This window comes from Oncorhynchus gorbuscha, linkage group LG11 (assembly GCF_021184085.1).
Source record: "Oncorhynchus gorbuscha isolate QuinsamMale2020 ecotype Even-year linkage group LG11, OgorEven_v1.0, whole genome shotgun sequence".
Lineage (NCBI taxonomy): Eukaryota > Metazoa > Chordata > Actinopteri > Salmoniformes > Salmonidae > Oncorhynchus > Oncorhynchus gorbuscha.
Genome location: NC_060183.1, coordinates 55,835,533 through 55,854,000, shown reverse-complemented (window position 1 = coordinate 55,854,000; position 18,468 = coordinate 55,835,533). Strand labels below are relative to the sequence as shown.

Sequence of the window (18,468 nt, the reverse complement as noted above, 5' to 3'; positions counted from 1 at the left end):
ACCCACAGAACCAACAACTCCAATACCAGAAGTAAGTGTGAGTATTGTTGTTGCATGTGTGTGTCTGACTCTCCTACCTTGGCCTGCTGTAACTATATATGCGAAATTCCTGAACTCAAGTGTTCTCATCATTCCAGATTGCAGCCGGTAGCAAAAAGAAGAAGCGCTGTGATGTGTGTGGACCCAAGAAGGACAGGAAGAAACAGTACACATTTATCAAATACATTTGCAACACATACACAGTACAATTCTGTCCCTCGTGGTGTGTAGACCGGCCTTAATTTGTGTTCAACGGGAACTCAATTATAATTTTCATAAAATACTGTATGTAAAATTTGTCCTTCCAATTTCTTCAGTTCAAAGCAATACACATCAATAGTGATGAAAACCTTAATTTATATTTGTTCAAGATAAACATAATTTATTCCACTTATGTCTTGACTATAATAGATTTTTGTTTACAAAAATGTATTGATAAATGTGATCTAGCAGAGAAAAATGGCAAATATTAACCATGTATGCTGTCTATATTGCATGTAATTGATATAAGTCAACATCTAAGTATTACCTATTTTATGTAAATTGTTATGGCTGTATTGTTATAAAAGCCAATAATGTTTTTTTAAAGATGCATGACTGTTTGCTAGCACAGACTGGAATATGTTCCGGTATTCTTCTGATGGCATTGAGGAGTACACTACATCAGTCATGGGCTTCATCGATAAGTGCATCGATGATGTCGACTGTACGTACATACCCAAACCAGAAGCTATGGATCCGCACATCCACATTGACCTAAAGAGTAGAGCTGACGCTTTCAAGGAGCGGGACTCTAACCCAGAAGCTTATAAGAAATCCGGCTATGCCCTCCGACAAACCATCAAACAGGAAAAGCAGCAATACAGGACAGAGATCGAATTGTACTAAACCAACTCTGAAGCTCGACGGATGTGGCAGGGCTTGCAAACTATTACAGACTACAAAGGGAAGCACAGCAAAGAGCCACCCAGTGACACTAGACTACCAGACGAGTAAAATTACTTCTATGCTCGCTTCGAGGCAAGTATCACTGAAACATGCATGAGAGCATCAGCTGATCCAGACGACTGTGTGATCAGGCTCTCCGCAGCCGATGTGTAGGACCGAGGTCGCCCCCATTCTCAACGACGGGGCTGTAGTGGAGCAGGTTGAAAGCTTTAAGTTCCTTGGTGTCCACATCACCAACAAACGAACATTGTCCAAGCACACCAAGACAGTCATGAAGAGGGCATGACAAAACCTATTCCCCCTCAGGAGAAAAGATTTGTCATGGGTCCTCAGATTCTCAAAAGGTTCTACAGCTGCACCATTGAGAGCATCCTGACTGGATGCATCACTGCCTGGTATGGCAACTGCTCGGCCTCCGACCGCAAGGCACTACAGAGGGTAGTGCGTACGGCCCAGTACATCATTGGGGCCAAGCTTCCTGCCATCCAGGACCTCTGAACCAGGCGTGTCAGAGGAAGGCCCAAAAAAATTGTCAGACTCCAGCCACCCTAGTCATAAACTGTTCTCTCTGCTACCATACGGCAAACAGTACCGGAGCGCCAAGTCTAGGTCCAAGAGGCTTCTAAACAGCTTCTACCCCCAAGCCATAAGACTCCTGAACATCTAATCAAATGGCTACCCAGACTATTTGTATCGTCCCCCCCCCCCCTCTCTTTGTTGCTACTCTGTTAATATATCTATGCAGTCACTTCAATAACTCTACTTACACGTACATATTACCTCAATTACCTCGACTAACCGGTGCCCCCGCACATTGACTCTGCACCCGTACCCCCTGTATATAGCCTCACTATTGTTATTTTACTGCTGCATTTTAATTATTTGTTACTTTTCTTATTCTTTCATTATTGTGTATTTTTGAAACTGCATTGCTGGTTTGGGCTTGTAAGTAAGCATTTCACTGTAAGGTCTATCTATACCCGTTGTATTCGGCACATTTGACAAATAACATTTGATTTGATAATGTTTTTTATTTTTATTTTACCTTTATTTAACCAGGCATGTCAGTTAAGAACGCATTCTTATTTTCAATGACGGCCTGGGAACAGTGGGTTAACTGCCTGTTCAGGGGCAGAACGACAGATTTGTACCTTGTCAGGTCGGGGGTTTGAACTCGCAACCTTCCGGTTACTAGTCCAACGCTCTAACCACTAGGCTACGCTGCCGCCTGCTGACCTGCTGAAAAGTGAATTAATCTTCTAGTGTCTGGTGGAAAGCAGACAAACAGATTTTCCTATAGACTTTTTCCTGTGGTTAGCTTCATTAAGTTTATTTTTTATCCTGAAAAACTCCCCAGTCCTTAATGATTACAAACATACCAGTAACATGATGCAGCCACCACTATGCTTGAAAATATAGAGTGGTACTCAGTAAAATGCATTGCTGGTTTGGGCTTGTAAGTAAGCATTTCACTGGAAGGTCTATCTATACCCGTCGTATTCGGCAGGTATATTTTTTGCAACTGTTTCGGGTAATGCAAGTTCTTGTGCTGTTAGGGGAATAACCTATGTGTAAATGTAATCTGTTGCTGTATTTCTTTGTGTTACCTGTGATGGTTTTGTTTGTCTTGCTCTAGAGGAGATCTGCATGGAGGAATAGGACAAAATACCAGCAACAGTGTGTGAAAACCTTGTGAAGACTTACAGAAAACGTTTGACCTCTGTCATTGCCAACAAAGGGTATATAACAAAGTATTGAGATAATTATTTGCTCAATAACAAAAGTTTTCCACCATAATTTGCAAATAAATTCATTAAAAATCCTACAATGTGATTTTCTGGATTTTTTCTTCTCATTTTGTCTGTCATAGTTGAAGTGTACCTATGATGAAAATTACAGGCCTCTCTCATCTTTTTAAGTGGGAGAACATGCACAATTGGTGGCTGACTAAATACTTTTTTTGCCCCACTGTATATGCAGGACCCAGCTGTAAAAGAGACCTCGGTCTCAGTCTGTGTTCCTTGTTGAAATAAAGGTATAATAATCATTTTTAAAGTATTGGATTTGTCCCAAGAAAAACAATTGCCTTTTGCTACATTTGCCAGTATTACTTTTGTGCCTTTTTGCAAACAGGATGCACGTTTTGGAATATTTTTAATTTGCTACAGGCTTCCTTCTTTTCCCTCTGTTAACTTGGTTAGCATTGTGGAGTAACTATGTTGTTTGATCCAGCCTGTTTTCTCCTATTACAACCATTAAACGCTGTAATCGTTTTAGTCACCATTGGCCTCACGGTGAAATCCCTGAGCAACCGGTTACCTTATACTCTCCGGCAACTGAGTTAGGAAGGACGACTTGTATATTTGTAGTGACTGGTGTATTCAGTGTAATTAATAACTTCACCATGCTCAAAGGGATATTCATTGTATGCTTTTCTTATTTTTACCCATCTACCACTAAGTTCCCTTCTTTGCAAGGCATTGGAAAACCTACCTGGTATTTGTGGTTGAATCATTACAATTAAACTTACAGATAATTGTATGTGTGGGGTACAGATATGAGGTAGTCATTCAAAAATCACGTTAAACACCATTATTGCACACCGAGTTAGTCCATGCAACTTATTAAGCACAATTTTACTCCTGAATGTATTTAGGCTTGTCCTAACAAAGGGGTTGAATACTTATTGACCCAATACATTCCAGCTTTTCATTTGTAATTATTTAGTACAAATGTAAAAATAAAAAATAAAAACATTATTCCACTTTGACATTATGGGGTATTGTGTGTAGGCTAGTGACTTTTTTTGGTAATTGAATACATTTTAAATTCAGGCTGTAACACAACAAAAAGGTGGATAAAGTCACGGGGTGAGAAAATTTTCCAAAGGCACTGTACCTAGCAGCCATCTTCATTTTCCTAGAGTAAATTCACAAACAGAAATGGAAGCCACAAATCTTCATTCGGGCAGAGCTGGCCTACAGATAACTTTGACCATAGATAACGTGTGATAGCATGTACACATATCATCAAACAACTTGCATCTAACCACATCCAGATGGAGTGGGTTTCTCCAGTCACGTCAGCTCCCTTGCTCTGTAGTACAATGGCAGGACTTCAAAACACACTGCATCTCTGACCCTGTTTTTAGGTTTAGGGTAAGCCTACATATATATTTTTCCTGTAAAGTTCAAAAAGGGACCACAGCAAGTAGGTTTGGTTAGTTTGTTCAACTTCACATATTCTGTACATAAACTATGCTGTATGCAAAGTTCAGTGTTGGCTACAGTCAACAAAAACAATTGGATATGGAAAAAATGATCTGCAAAAAACATACTGACTGCATTTATCAAATGTATGTTTTAGTGCATTCATTTATGAAATTAAATTTTAATATACTACAAAAGTATTAACAAAAGGGGAAAAAAAACATGTTTTGAAGAAAGAGATTTGATCATGTATATTACTTCTCCCTCGACTATAAAGCCCTTTCCCAAACATGTCCTGTTAAGTATTTAGAACACAGCTATCTTATAGCCGAGCGATGGGAGGCGGGACGTTGGCTTTGTGGCTCTTTGCTGACAGAAACGTTCCCCAATTCTCCTTATTCTAGTCTAGTGAACCTCCATCTCCACCACACTCTTGTCCCGGAGTCAATCTCTCAACACCCCTCTGGTTGCTCCGCTGTCAGCTGGGTCAAATGAATACAGATGTCTGAAATGAAAACATGTTGGTAGTGACCCAAGTTCCTCTGGCAGACCTCTCTCTAGGCTTTACTGACACCTTCTGGTAGACTGGCAGGTTATTCTTTGCACAAATGTGGTTGACCTCATCGAACTGTTCGACTGCCCAGAAAAAACAGAAATGAATTTCACACTGCACAATGGGCAGCTTTGTACAACCTCGTGTCATGAGTTTCTCTGCCCCTCCTAGGACCTTATAATAAAGAATGACAGTCACAGATAACACAATCACACTTTAGCTTTGAATGAATAATATACACAAATATATTGACATGGCAATCCATCTGGATAGGTTGATGCAAATAGATCTGCAAAATACAAGTTTCACATCGCTCTAGCCCCGTCATGCAGTCCACACCCAGCTAGGGGCACACAAAATGTGGACACGGATCTTCCCATGACACCACACTGCGGTGCCATACACAAGGCTCTGCAAGCACCCTTTGGGCTGGGGTGCATCTCAATAGTCTGAAATGGTTTTTTCGGCGCATTTCTCTTCCTACATATGCACTGACCAACCAGTCCAGATGGAGGGGGGTCATGGAGAGAAAGGCAACTTTAAACTATTGACATCCACCTTCCATATCCCTCCAACTTGGGATCAAAAGCTTCTCCATCCATTGCCTCATCTCCTCGTCAATTCTTCCAACTCTCACTACCTCTTTTTCCACATACCTCATCTATTCATCACCCCCTCCCTCACAGTCTCTTCTTCATCTTGCCCTTCTTGTGGACACCACAGCCAAAGCCAAACTTCTTCTGGTCATTGAGGCGCTGCTTGCCCATGCCCCGGAGCTTCTTCAAGCCTCCACTCAGCAGGAACCTCTGTTTCTCTGTCTTCCTGCGCTGCTTTAGGATCTGGTCACAGCTCTTCAGCTCTGAGCGCGGGCCCCGGGCGCCACCACCCCTCTGCTGGCCTGGGGGACCCAGGGGCTGGGAGTTGGGCCCCCGGGATGGGCAACCTCGGCCCTGGTCTGGTCTGCCTCGGCCTGGAAGAGAGGTGAGGGAAACAGGGTTAGAGAAGAGAAGGGCAGCATTTCAATTGTTTAGCATTATTTTATCATGATGTATTGAAAGAAACATGGCAATTTTGAAAGTACATCAAACTGGACATTGCTCTAGTTTTTTCCGAAGTGTTTTGGAATAGATCTGAGGTAGTAGTAGAGCCCAAAGACTGGAGCTTGGAGAATGTCCCAAAGGGATGCATCAATGTCTGCTTTCCTTACAGACCCCACATCATACCCATCACAAACAACAGATCCAAACTCTAGCTAGAGCCTTCTGATGAAGTGCACTCCTACCTCCACACCTCCTTCCTCTGCCTCTCCATCTGAATCTCCTCAGTCATCCACCTTGTACTTCTTCTTCCACTCTTCATAGCTGAGAAACAGGGTCAAGGAGATGGAACATCCTTATAATTACAAGTGAGGACTTACCGGCATACACAATAAGCGGAGGGTGTTGTAATTTCCATTTTAATAGCTTTCATCAGTAAAGACCAGTTTGAGATGACAAAAAGGATACAAGTTCTTCTTGATCATCTGTCCCGTCTCTGTTCTCATCTTCTTCTGGTCTGCCTCCTTTCCTGTTTCTTTGACAAAGCGCTTTCTCTTGCGATCTCTGCAGAGAGATGATTTATATGTCAAGTGAGGTTGCATGGTGTGTGTGTGTGTGTCTCATGGTGTTCCTTCTTACCACTTCATCATGTGTTTGTGCTGGTTGAGTCTGTCTCCTATCAGGTCCAGAACAGCAGTAGAAGCCTGCTGCTTAAAGCCTTCTGTTCCCAGGCTCAGTCTGCAAACAAACACAGAGTTATATCACCATTATCCCACATTCACAGAATGACTATTTAGGTATTTTGTAAAGCAGAATGGACTGTGTAGTCAGCCTTCCTCATACCCTCTCTCAGAGTTGAAGTCTTTGGGGCTGTAGTTCTCACCGTGGCCAGTCTTTTCGGCCTTCTTACTGTCTGGCCTCTCCACCTCGCCCTGGGGCTTCCCCCCCCCCCCCCCACTACCTCAGAGAACACCCCCTGGTGGAGAAATGACAGAAGTACAGCATAATTGGTCATATGATACTACTTTGTCTGTGGTGGTGCTATTCACTATTATTGACTTGCAATGGAACACGTACATGCTAGGTTTTATACCATGTAGATGGATACTTAGAGTATTAGTGCTAACCTGAAGGTCCTCCTCTTCACTGTCCTCCTGGTCTGCCGTGTGGAGGGCAGAGCAGTGACAGGAACATGATACCTGCCCTCTGCAACCAGAACCACCACCTTCTGGGTGAAATTATCCACCAGCCGTGTCCCTCGAACGCTTGGCTCGCATCCCCACGCTGACGTTGGTCTTGCTGTTCGAGATGATCTCAAAGATTGTCTGGAGAAAATGTGCTGTGGTCGTTTAAACAGTAATTACTACAGGTTAGTCATTCATTCAATCATAGAGAATGGCTTCCAATATACATTTCCGATGTAAACTCACAGCTTTAGCCTTGTAGTCCTTAATGCAGTCCACTATTTGAAGGCACTCCAGTTCCATTTTCTCTAAGCCTGACCCTGAAAATAGACCAAAGCAATGTGGGTTAATATCATAGCAAGAGTAAGGGAGCATATGTGTGTGATTTTCACGAGAACCCTAGATCTGATGAGGATCCACTGAGACAGTAACTTCATTGATTTAACATCCCACATTAAAGTGCACTGGTAAAGTAGTTACTAGGTCAGTCATCTAAAGGCTTCCTCATACTTCCTTACAGCTGGCGCCTAGCCCAACGGGTGTGCTCGCATATTCCCTTAAAAGGCCGCTTGAAAAACATATTGCGATGCCGTAGCCAGTAGACTTCCACAAACTAGATAAAATAACAATAAATCAGTCATTAATTCTGACGTTTACTAATTCTGACATTTTTTACACACCGTCCGACTCTGGAGGGAGAGAAAAATAGAAATTAAGAGGAGATGGAGAAAGAGAGTGATAGAGTGAGTGAGAGGCATGAGGAAGGGACAGAGACAGAAATATATGAAAGTAAGCGAGACAATCGAGTATCCATGACAAAAAACAAGTGTGACAAAACAATTGCAGGGGTGAGCAATGGCTCCAGTCCCCCACACTGTGTATGACATGTTTATGTCCAGTGCTGGTACCTTGCTGATGGTCAGGTGTAGCCAGCTGAAGGGGTCTCCCTATTTTAGATTGGCTAACTTCTTAGTAATGACTCGGGACGTCGGTTTTGATAAGAAAGCTTCTTTTAGTAAGAATACTTGTTTACGTTACATTTAACAACAATTGTTTTGGTACAGAGCAATGCAGGTAAGATGCTGTTGGAAAATCAGCCACAATCACTCGCACCTGCACATAATTGGCGTGTTATCACTCATTCCTCTCGCAAGGCATTCTGGGACTTGCAGTCAAAAAGCATAATTCAACACAACCCAATACAATTACATATGCAAATAAATCTAAAGAAATATCTCAAATATCTCAGCTCAAAGAATAAACTTAAACATTAACTCTAACACATTAAAGTTACAACACCCTAGGAAGAGATGGAGGTCAAAGACAAAAGGTATCTCATCTGTACACACCAGGCTGTAGGCAGCGCCACCGCGGCCTGCGCGTGCAACTCGACCTGGGGTTGAAAAACCACAGATGAGACCATGGTGAGGAAGGTGAATTTCATTTCATTACACTATATATCATTGACACAGATGGTTGTCATTGGCCTTTCTTTCCAACATACATAAGTTACAATTCAAGATAACCTAAAACAGTATGTTGGCCATATTATAGTACTAATGCTCCCCACCAACTCTATGCAGGAAGAGCTTGGCTTTGGAGGGGAAGTTGTAGTTGATGACGTTGTCCAGCAGGGGGATGTCTATACCACGAGCAGCCACATCTGTAACAACCAGCACCATGGCCTTGCGGTGGAAAAATTTACCAATGTTGATCTTCCTGGCAGTCTGGTCCAGGGCACTGGAGATGTAGGCACACTCCACGCCCTCAGAGGACAGCAGCTAACCATAGGGTAACACAGAGTTACATTCAAAACTAGGTACAAGGCTGAGGACAACCAAACCTTATTCAATGACTAGCTTCTCCTTCTATTCACGAGGCTCTCTGAGGTACTCTGAGGTACTCCACACGGTGTTTGGTGGCAACAAAGACTACTGTCTGCTCCTGGGGCGTCGCCACATTCCTCAGCAGGTCGAGAAGCAGAGCCGGCTTATCATCCATCCTCAGGTGGAAGAACGACAGCTGGGAGAGGAGAAAATACAATGTTATGCTACAACTTTTATATTATATATTATATATACAAACACAGGTTTCACATTTCAACACTTTAAGGGAATCCAACTGAGTGTAACCGAACTTCAAATTGTATGAATGTGGGTTTTAGCGAGTCGATTCGCTTAACCTTCAGCAGCTCACTCAGCTTGCTGTCCACTTCCAGACGAATCTGCACCGGCTCCGTCAACCCTGCACAAAATGCAATCCTTTCAGATCACTACACATCTTGCCTTGTACACAACTCAATATCAAAAGGCTGCACAAGAACTCATAGGTTGTGGGTGGGCTTTAGATTGCCATTGAAGGGATGTTGTGGCTGGGCTCACCAGTTCTAGTAAACTCCACCAGTAGTTTGGGCAGGGTGGCAGAGAACAGCAGTGTCTGTCTGTTGTCTGGAAGCCTCCGGATGATCTCCTGGAGCTGGTCAGCAAAGCCCATCTCAAACAGCCTGTCCGCCTCGTCAAACACAATGTACTCCACGCTCTGTAGCTTCAGGTTCATCTCCATGACAACATGCATCAGACGACCTGGGGTACCGATAATTCTGTAGGCAGAAGACATAACGCAAATCAACAGCACAGAACAAAAACTACAACCTTATTATAATTTAAAATTGCATTATAGCAAATTACAGCAGTACATTGTGAAGACCATAGTGTACATACATGTCTGGGGTCTCATGAAGTGCAGCAAACTGATCATCCATTCTGAAAAGAGACAAGATGTACAGTTGATGCTTGTAAGCACAATAACACAACACAACAAGACTGAAGATTTCATTAATAATACCTGTCTCCACCAAGGATCAAAGCAGTCTTAAGGCCAGTGAATTTCCCCAACTGAAACACAATCAAATTAATAGTTACTATTTTCTGGTACTGCCCAATGAACAAAACATACTGTCCCTAAAAAAATGACAAAGATTACCCCCAACTCGTTGGGCCTTTAAAAACCTGCTGTATGTAAAATATTGTGCGCTATAGCTTGGAAAATGTATCATGCTATTTCAACATCATGGCTGTTTTCCTAAAGAAGTGAAATCCGCTTTGTGGATTGTTTCCTTGTCACGATACTAATGACTATCGCAATACGATTATCGTCTTGGCCCTAGTTTATGTACAAATATGTATATTATAGTGTAAAATGATGGATGAAAAATAGACTATGAAAAGCCTATCCTGACCTCTTTGGTGAACTTCATGGTTTGCAGCACCAACTCTCTGGTGGGGGTCAGAAAGAGAGCCCTAGCCCCTTTAGAGATGGGCCTTCGGACATTCTCAAACATAGGCACCAAGAACGCAGCTGTTTTCCCACTGCCTGTCCTTGCCATGGCAACCATGTTCTTGCCATCTAGAATCACTGGGATAGTCTGAAAGGGGGAGAGAGAGGTCCTGTAAATAATCTACCTGATATATCAGTGAAATGTAAAGATCCAAGGGCAATGGCTTTTCAATGACCTTTCTCTGGATTGGAGTAGGGAATTTGTACCCTTTCTTCATGACCCCTTTAAAAACTGGGTAACTGAGACCTGCAATTACCAAAATATGGAGGTTAGGACATACGCAGGACACATTGCTGTATAAAATCTTTAATTGTCTCAAAAAGATGGCCTACAGGTAAGCCTACCACAATTTCTTACCCATGGACTAGAAGCCCCCAGACTTATTTTTATTATTGTTCTGAGCTCTGACCAGCTCCCTGGTGTCAGGTTCCACATCAGACAGACACTCTGATGAAGCTCCAGGGAACCGAGGTAACTGTCTTCCAGGCTGAAAAACTTTAAATATCATTGTCATTATGGAGATGGATAATCTCATAATCATATCACACTCAAAACCAAATCTAGCATGACTTTAAAATTCTCATGTAATTGGCAATAAATCAATTCTAGACCTGACATTACAGAGACCCATAAAAGAGGCATATTTATTACACTGATTCTGGGTCGTCACTAGTTTACACAACCACAAATGGCTAAACCCACCTATTACCACAATCTCTCTTCATACAATCTGATTTTAAACATCAAATCAAATCAAATTTATTTATATAGCCCTTCGTACATCAGCTGATATCTCAAAGTGCTGTACAGAAACCCAGCCTAAAACCCCAAACAGCAAACAATGCAGGTGTAAAAGCACGGTGGCTAGGAAAAACTCCCTAGAAAGGCCAAAACCTAGGAAGAAACCTAGAGGAACCGGGCTATGTGGGGTGGCCAGTCCTCTTCTGGCTGTGCCGGGTAGAGATTATAACAGAAAATGACCAAGATGTTCAAATGTTCATAAATGACCAGCATGGTCAAATAATAATAAGGCAGAACAGTTGAAACTGGAGCAGCAGCACAGTCAGGTGGACTGGGGACAGCAAGGAGCCATCATGTCAGGTAGTCCTGGGGCACGGTCCTAGGGCTCAGGTCCTCCGAGAGAGAGAAAGAAAGAGAGAATTAGAGAGAGCATATGTGGGGTGGCCAGTCCTCTTCTGGCTGTGCCGGGTGGAGATTATAACAGAACGTGGCCAAGATGTTCAAATGTTCATAAATGACCAGCATGGTTGAATAATAGTAAGGCAGAACAGTTGAAACTGGAGCAGGAGCATGGCCAGGTGGACTGGGGACAGCAAGGAGTCCTCATGTCAGGTAGTCCTGGGACATGGTCCTAGGGCCCAGGCCAGTTGAAACTGGAGCAGCAGCATGGCCAGGTGGACTGGGGACAGCAAGGAGTCATCATGTCAGGTAGTCCTGGGGCATGGTTCTAGGGCTCAGGTCCTCCGAGAGAGAGAAAGAAGGAGAGAAGGAGAGAATTAGAGAACGCACACTTAGATTTACACAGGACACCGAATAGGACAGGAGAAGTACTCCAGATAAACAAACTGACCCTAGCCCCCCCGACACATAAACTACTGCAGCATAAATACTGGAGGCTGAGACAGGAGGGGTCAGGAGACACTGTGGCCCCATCCGAGGACACCCCCGGACAGGGCCAAACAGGAAGGATATAACCCCACCCACTTTGCCAAAGCACAGCCCCCACACCACTAGAGGGAAATCTACAACCACCAACTTACCATCCTGAGACAAGGCCGAGTATAGCCCACAAAGATCTCCGACACGGTACAACCCAAACATAACCCTAGAGTTAACCCCAACCACAATGCTAACCTTATGCCTAAACTTAAATACTGACAACCCCCCAAAAATATTTGTTTTCATAAGTTTTTACCAAAGACAATTTTGACTTTGTGGCAACTACTGACAACCCCGATGGTCTCTGTAGCAAAACGTTTATTAAACGGAGGTAAGCGGAACGTTTGTTTACCTAGCTACAATAACATAAACATGTTCTATTTTAGCAGCAACTTCGAAGTCCCCACCATCCGACTCGTCATGCTCCCGGTGGCCAATGTGTCTATTGTTCTTCATCAGCTTCTTCTTTCTTTGAGCCATTTTGATAAGTTCTGCACCGTTAACTTGTTTAACTTTGTTCAACGCTTTGATGTTGTTAGAATATAAAAAATGGTACTTGCCAATAAATCAGCAACTCAGCACATGACAACAACACAGAAAGCAGACATTTTGAAACAGGTGAGATTCTTCACGTCAGAATCCTGCGTCGGCGCATGACATGACGTCATTGTGTTTTCTCTTGACGTTTCGTTCATACCCGAACACACTGGGCGCGTTCGAGCGTAACACTTTTGTCAAATCGGTGACCATCGTTGGTCTCTGCCTTTCAAAGTGTGTTGCATTATGGGGATAAAAATGGTCCAACTTGCAGTGGTGTAAATTACTTAAGTAAAAATACTTTCAAGTACTTTTTTGTGTCTGTACTTTACTTTACTATTTTTATTTTTGCTAACTTACTTTTACTTCAGTACAATCCTAAAGAAAATATTGTATTTTTTACTCCATACATTTTCCCTGACACCTAAATGTACTTTCGAATTCTTGGCAGGGTAGGAAAATGGTCCAATTCACCCACTTATCAAGAGAACATCCTGGCTATCCATACATTTTTTTTTAAAGAAAAAGAAACTGGTGCCATCTAGTTTGCTTAATATAAGGAATTTTAAATTATTTATGCTTTTACTTTTGATACTTAAGTACATTTTATCAATTACATTTACTTTAGATACTTTTTATTTATTTATTTAACCTTTTTTAAACTAGGCAAGTTAGTTAAGAACAAATTCTTATTTACAATGACGGCCTACCAAAAGGCAAAAGGCCTCCTGCAGGGACGGGGGCAGGGATAAATATATATGTATATATTTTTAAATATAGGACAAAACACACATCACGACAAGAGAGACAACACTACATAGAGAGACCTAAGACAACAACATAGCAAGGCAGCAACACATGACAACACAGCATGGTAGCAACACAACAACAACATGGTAGCAAGGACCTATGTACTAGGCAGTGTCAGAGGAAATCCCCCCAAATTGTCAAAGACTCCAGACTGTTTTCTCTCCTACTGCACGGCAAGCGGTCCTGGAGTGCCAAGTATTTAACCAAAGGGATCCTTAACAGCTTCTACCCCCAAGCCATAAGACTGCTGAACAATTAACCAAATGGGCACTGAATTATTTACATTGACAACCCCCCTCCATTTGTTTTTCACACTGCTGCTACTCACTGTTAATTATCTATGTATAGTCACTTCACCCCTACCTACGTACATGTTGAAATTACCTCGACTAACCTGTACCACCGCATATTAACTCGGTATCGGTAGCCCCTGTATATAGCCTCGTTATTGTTATTTTATTGTGTTACTTTTTAATTTTTTACTTTCGTTTATTTGGTAAAAAATGTCTTAACTCTTTCTTGAACTGCACTATTGGTTAAGGGCTTGTAAGTACGCATTTCACGGTAAGGCCTACACATGTTGTATTTGGCGCATGTGACAAATACGATTTAATTTTATTTGAAATAAGCATCAACCAGTGGGTCTTGCGATGGGTATACAGAGATGACCAGTTTACAGAGTATAAAGTGCAGTGATGTGTCCTATAATGAGCATTGGTGTCAAATCTGATGGCCGAATGGTAAAGAACATCTAGCCGCTCGAGAGCACCCTTACCTGCCAATCTATAAATGTAGTCTCCGTAATCTGGCATGGGTAGGATGGTCATCTGAATCAGGGTTAGTTTGGCAGCTGAGGTGAAAGAGGAGTGATTACGATAGAGGAAACCAAGTCTAGATTTAACTTTAGCCTGCAGCTTTGATATGTGCTGAGAGAAGGACAGTGTACCGTCTAGCCATACTCCCAAGTACTTGCATGAGGTGACTGCCTCAAGCTCTAAACCCTCAGAAGTAGTAATCACACCTGTGGGGAGAGGGGCATTCTTCTTAAATAAACTTACTTTAAGTATATTTTAAACCAAATACTTTTAGACTTTTACTCAATTAGTATTTTACTGGGTGACTTTCACTTTAACTTGAGTCATTTTCTATTAAGGTATCTTGACTTTTACTCAAGTATGACAATTGGGTACTTTTTCCACCCCTGCCAACTTGAACATACATGTCGACTGCATGAACACTATAAATATCATGGGTTCAAAGGTCATGAAGTTTTGAATTCATTCTATTGCAAGTTTCTGCAGTTGCTCTTCACACACTTCATCCTGCAGCCATCACCTACATTGTGGGAGGATCTATCATTAGGGTGTTTTTGTTTTACCCACGCAAACATGACAGGAACCAACTTTGCCTCAATTCATGTATATAGTGGATATGTAATAATAATAATAATAATATATGCCATTTAGCAGACGCTTTTATCCAAAGCGACTTACAGTCATGTGTGCATACATTCTACGTATGGGTGGTCCCGGGAATCAAACCCACTACCCTGGCGTTACAAGCGCCATGCTCTACCAACTGAGTTACAGAAGGATATGACATTTGAGGCCTTCTCTCTCACAAATTGATTGTACAATATACACACTTATATTTTCAGTTTGTGAGTGTGTGATATGGGTGTTGGAGACATGTTTATTTAAATATTATAAAGAACAACTTTTATAAACAATGGCAACACTACCATATGGCGCTGAGCCTTGTTGTTGGAAAACATCAGTGTCTGACTTTCAGCTGTCACAGATGCACCTCCCCCAACTGCACTCCTTGACTCTCATTTACAGTCGGTTTCTTTTGCCTTACCACTCAAACAAGCCCACTAGTTTCCATTTAGCCCAGTGGGTGGTTCTATATGTCATGGTGGGATAGATTTCAGCAAGTGCATGATTTTTTTTTTTTTTTTTAATTTTACCTTTATTTAACCAGGCAAGTCAGTTAAGAACATATTCTTATTTTCAATGACGGCCTGGGAACAGTGGGTTAACTGCCTGTTCAGGGGCAGAACGACAGATTTGTACCTTGTCAGCTCAGGGGTTTGAACTCACAACCTTGCGGTTACTAGTCCAACGCTCTAACCACTAGGCTACGCTGCCGAATGGGTTGGACTGCCAACCTTGACTCAGGGGTAGATGTAACATAGTAAACCTACATCCGGCAGTATGATTAGTATGATATCTTATGTTTCGTATGGTATGTATTAATTTGTGGCTGTCTGTCTTCCATTTCATATGATATGTTACGAATTACAATTTGTATATGTTACCAATTGCAATTCGTACAATATGTTGCAAATTTGCAAAACTTATGATATGTTACAAATTCAATTTGTTGTGGCTAACATCCGTTAGGTGGCTAATGCTAATGTTAGTTTGGGGGTAATCTTTAGCTAGAATAGGGGTTAAGGTTAGGAGTTAGGTTAAAGGGTTAAAGTTAGGGGGAGGGTTAGCAAACATGCTAAGTGGTTGCAAAGTAGCTAAAAAGTAGTACGTAGTGGAAAAGTTGCTAATTAGCTAAAGTTGTCCGTGATGAGATTCGAATACAACCTTTGGGTTGCTAGATGTTCGTGGTATACGCCCATCCATCCACCCTGACCAAAAGCCCTACTTTTGTTTTTGCCTTAATTAACCTTCTCTCTATTGTAACCATACTATGTTACGTTTAGTCAGTGATGGGAAAAGTACTAAACTGTCATATTTGAGTAAAAGTAAAATAAAAGTAAAAGTCACCCAGTAAACTACTACTTGAGTAAAAGTTTCAAAGTATTTGGTTTTAAATATACTTAATTAAGTATCAAAAGTAAATGGAATTGCAAAAATTTACTTAAGTATCAAAAGTAAAAGTATTAACCAATTCAAATTCCTTATATTAAGTCAACCAGACAGCACAATATATTTGTATTTTTTATTGACAGATAGCCAGGGGCACACTCCAACACTCAGACATAATTTACAAATGAAGCAATTTATGTTCAGTGAGTCCATCAGATCAGAGGCAATTGGGATGCCCAGGGATGATCTCTTGATAATTGTGTGAATTGGACCATTTTCCTGTCAAAATGAGTACTTTTGGGTGTCAGGGAAAATGTATGTAGTAAAAAGTACATTATTTTCTTTAGGAATGTAGTGAAGTAAAAGTAAAAGTTGTCAACAATATAAATAGTAAAGTAAATGACAGATACACCCCAAAACAACTTAAGTAGTACTCTAAAGTATTTTTACTTAAGTACTTTTACACCACTGCGTTTAGTTTATGAGACCAGGCTGGTAAATATGCCTCCAGGATAATATGGTACAATTAACCTCATGTATAGGCCCTTGAACAAATAAATAAAACCATGGACGTGCAAAATCCATCAGCAACGCAAACAATTAACTTTAGTGATTGACAATCACAGGTATTATTAAATGTTGACTAACCAATCAGAGCGAAATTAGATTAAATCTAGTCACGATCACTTTCAGATATTTTATTCGGGTGAATTTAGAGGATTGACTTGATAGATGCATTGACGTTGTTGGCTGAATAGCAAGCAAAACTTCATGATACACATCGAGCCACTTGGTCCAGCCACTTGGTAGCTAGCTATTGTTAGTTCAAACGAAGCAAAATTATGTAGTAATATGAACGTGCAATTGTAAACTATAAAGTATAAACCCTAAATTAATTAATGAATGAGGTCCCAGGCAGAAAGTTCTTGGTTGAACGCGAACAAGCATCACAGTCCTTACACCCACGCCCAACTTGACTTTTAGCGGTATAGCACCGCCCGCCGGGTGAAATGGAGGGAAAAGAGTGTGTCCCTTTCTTGTGAGTAGTCTGGTATCCTAGATAAATGTATCAATATTTTACTTTTATTTAATAATCAGGGTTTGGAGTAGAACAAAGTGTACATAATGACTCTATTATATATAGTAAATATTTTATGCATAAATTAAAGTGGGCTAAAGAAAAGCAAATATTCTTACTTTTAAAATGGAACTTTATTTTAAAATGCTTTATAAAACAAAAGGTAAATCAAAGCAAACCCTAAATGCCTATGAATCCTTATATCTTTTTGTTTAAATGTGTATACCCCTATGTATAAAGTTAGTATTTTTTGTGAGAAAAAGTATATACTAAATGTACCATTCAAGCCATTTAAAGTCATGTGCCATGGCATCAGATACTTTGCTGATATACAGTGAATAAAAAATACATAGTTTAGATTACACTATTACTGTATATTATGTATGTACAGCAAATTGACTTAAATAGATCTAGGCTAGACCTACCATCTGACATGTGTTTTTATTTGTATTTATTTTACCAGGTAAGTTGACTGAGAATACATTCTCGTTTACAGCAATGACCTGGGGAATAGTTACACTGGAGAGGAGGGGGGATGAATGAGCCAATTATAAGCTGTTGTGTTGGTCATTGGCACAGTTTATGAAATCAGAGAAGAACCAGCAAACAATAGATTAAATGAATAGACTGGAGAGGGTCTGTCTGGAAAACATGGAATGTGCCAACGTGTAATTATTTACTAAAACCTGCAATCTCTCCTATGTCATCTGGAGAGGCCATATGTTTTTTAATGGTCCTTCCAAAAACCCTCTCAAACAGCCTACTGTATTTGATTATCATTTGTTTTCCCTAGCTGGCGTCTAGATGGGACTACACCATCTGTGGATTATAATGTATTCCCAGTAGGCCTACAATATATCCAATAGTGATCAACATGGTGTGTTACCACATGGATCATCTTTGTACCAATTCAAATGAACAATAAGCAAAGGCACATTTAGGTCTTTCAATATAATACACAGATTTAATTCCACTATTGCCTTTCAGTCTGTAATATGATCAAGATTAGCACAACAACAACTGTATTTCCAGGGCTGCTCTTTGACCTAGGATCTGTCCTTATTCTTATTCTCCAAGGTACAAGCTTATTCTCCAAGGTACAAGATTAGATACAAAATGCAATTACTTTTTCATACCCACATGAGAATATGCAAAAACTAAAATTGCTCAAGGGTTGTCCTGTGGTGCATTTCTTGCTTCAATGACAGCCTCTGAGCAGCAGGTAGTCATT

The 18,468-nt window shown here is 41.1% G+C and overlaps 1 pseudogene; it reads right to left on the bottom strand.

Annotated features, from left to right (window-relative positions):
- Nucleotides 1-3,604: 3,604 nt before the first annotated feature.
- Nucleotides 3,605-12,612, bottom strand: LOC124047683 (annotated as a pseudogene).
- Nucleotides 12,613-18,468: the final 5,856 nt, after the last annotated feature.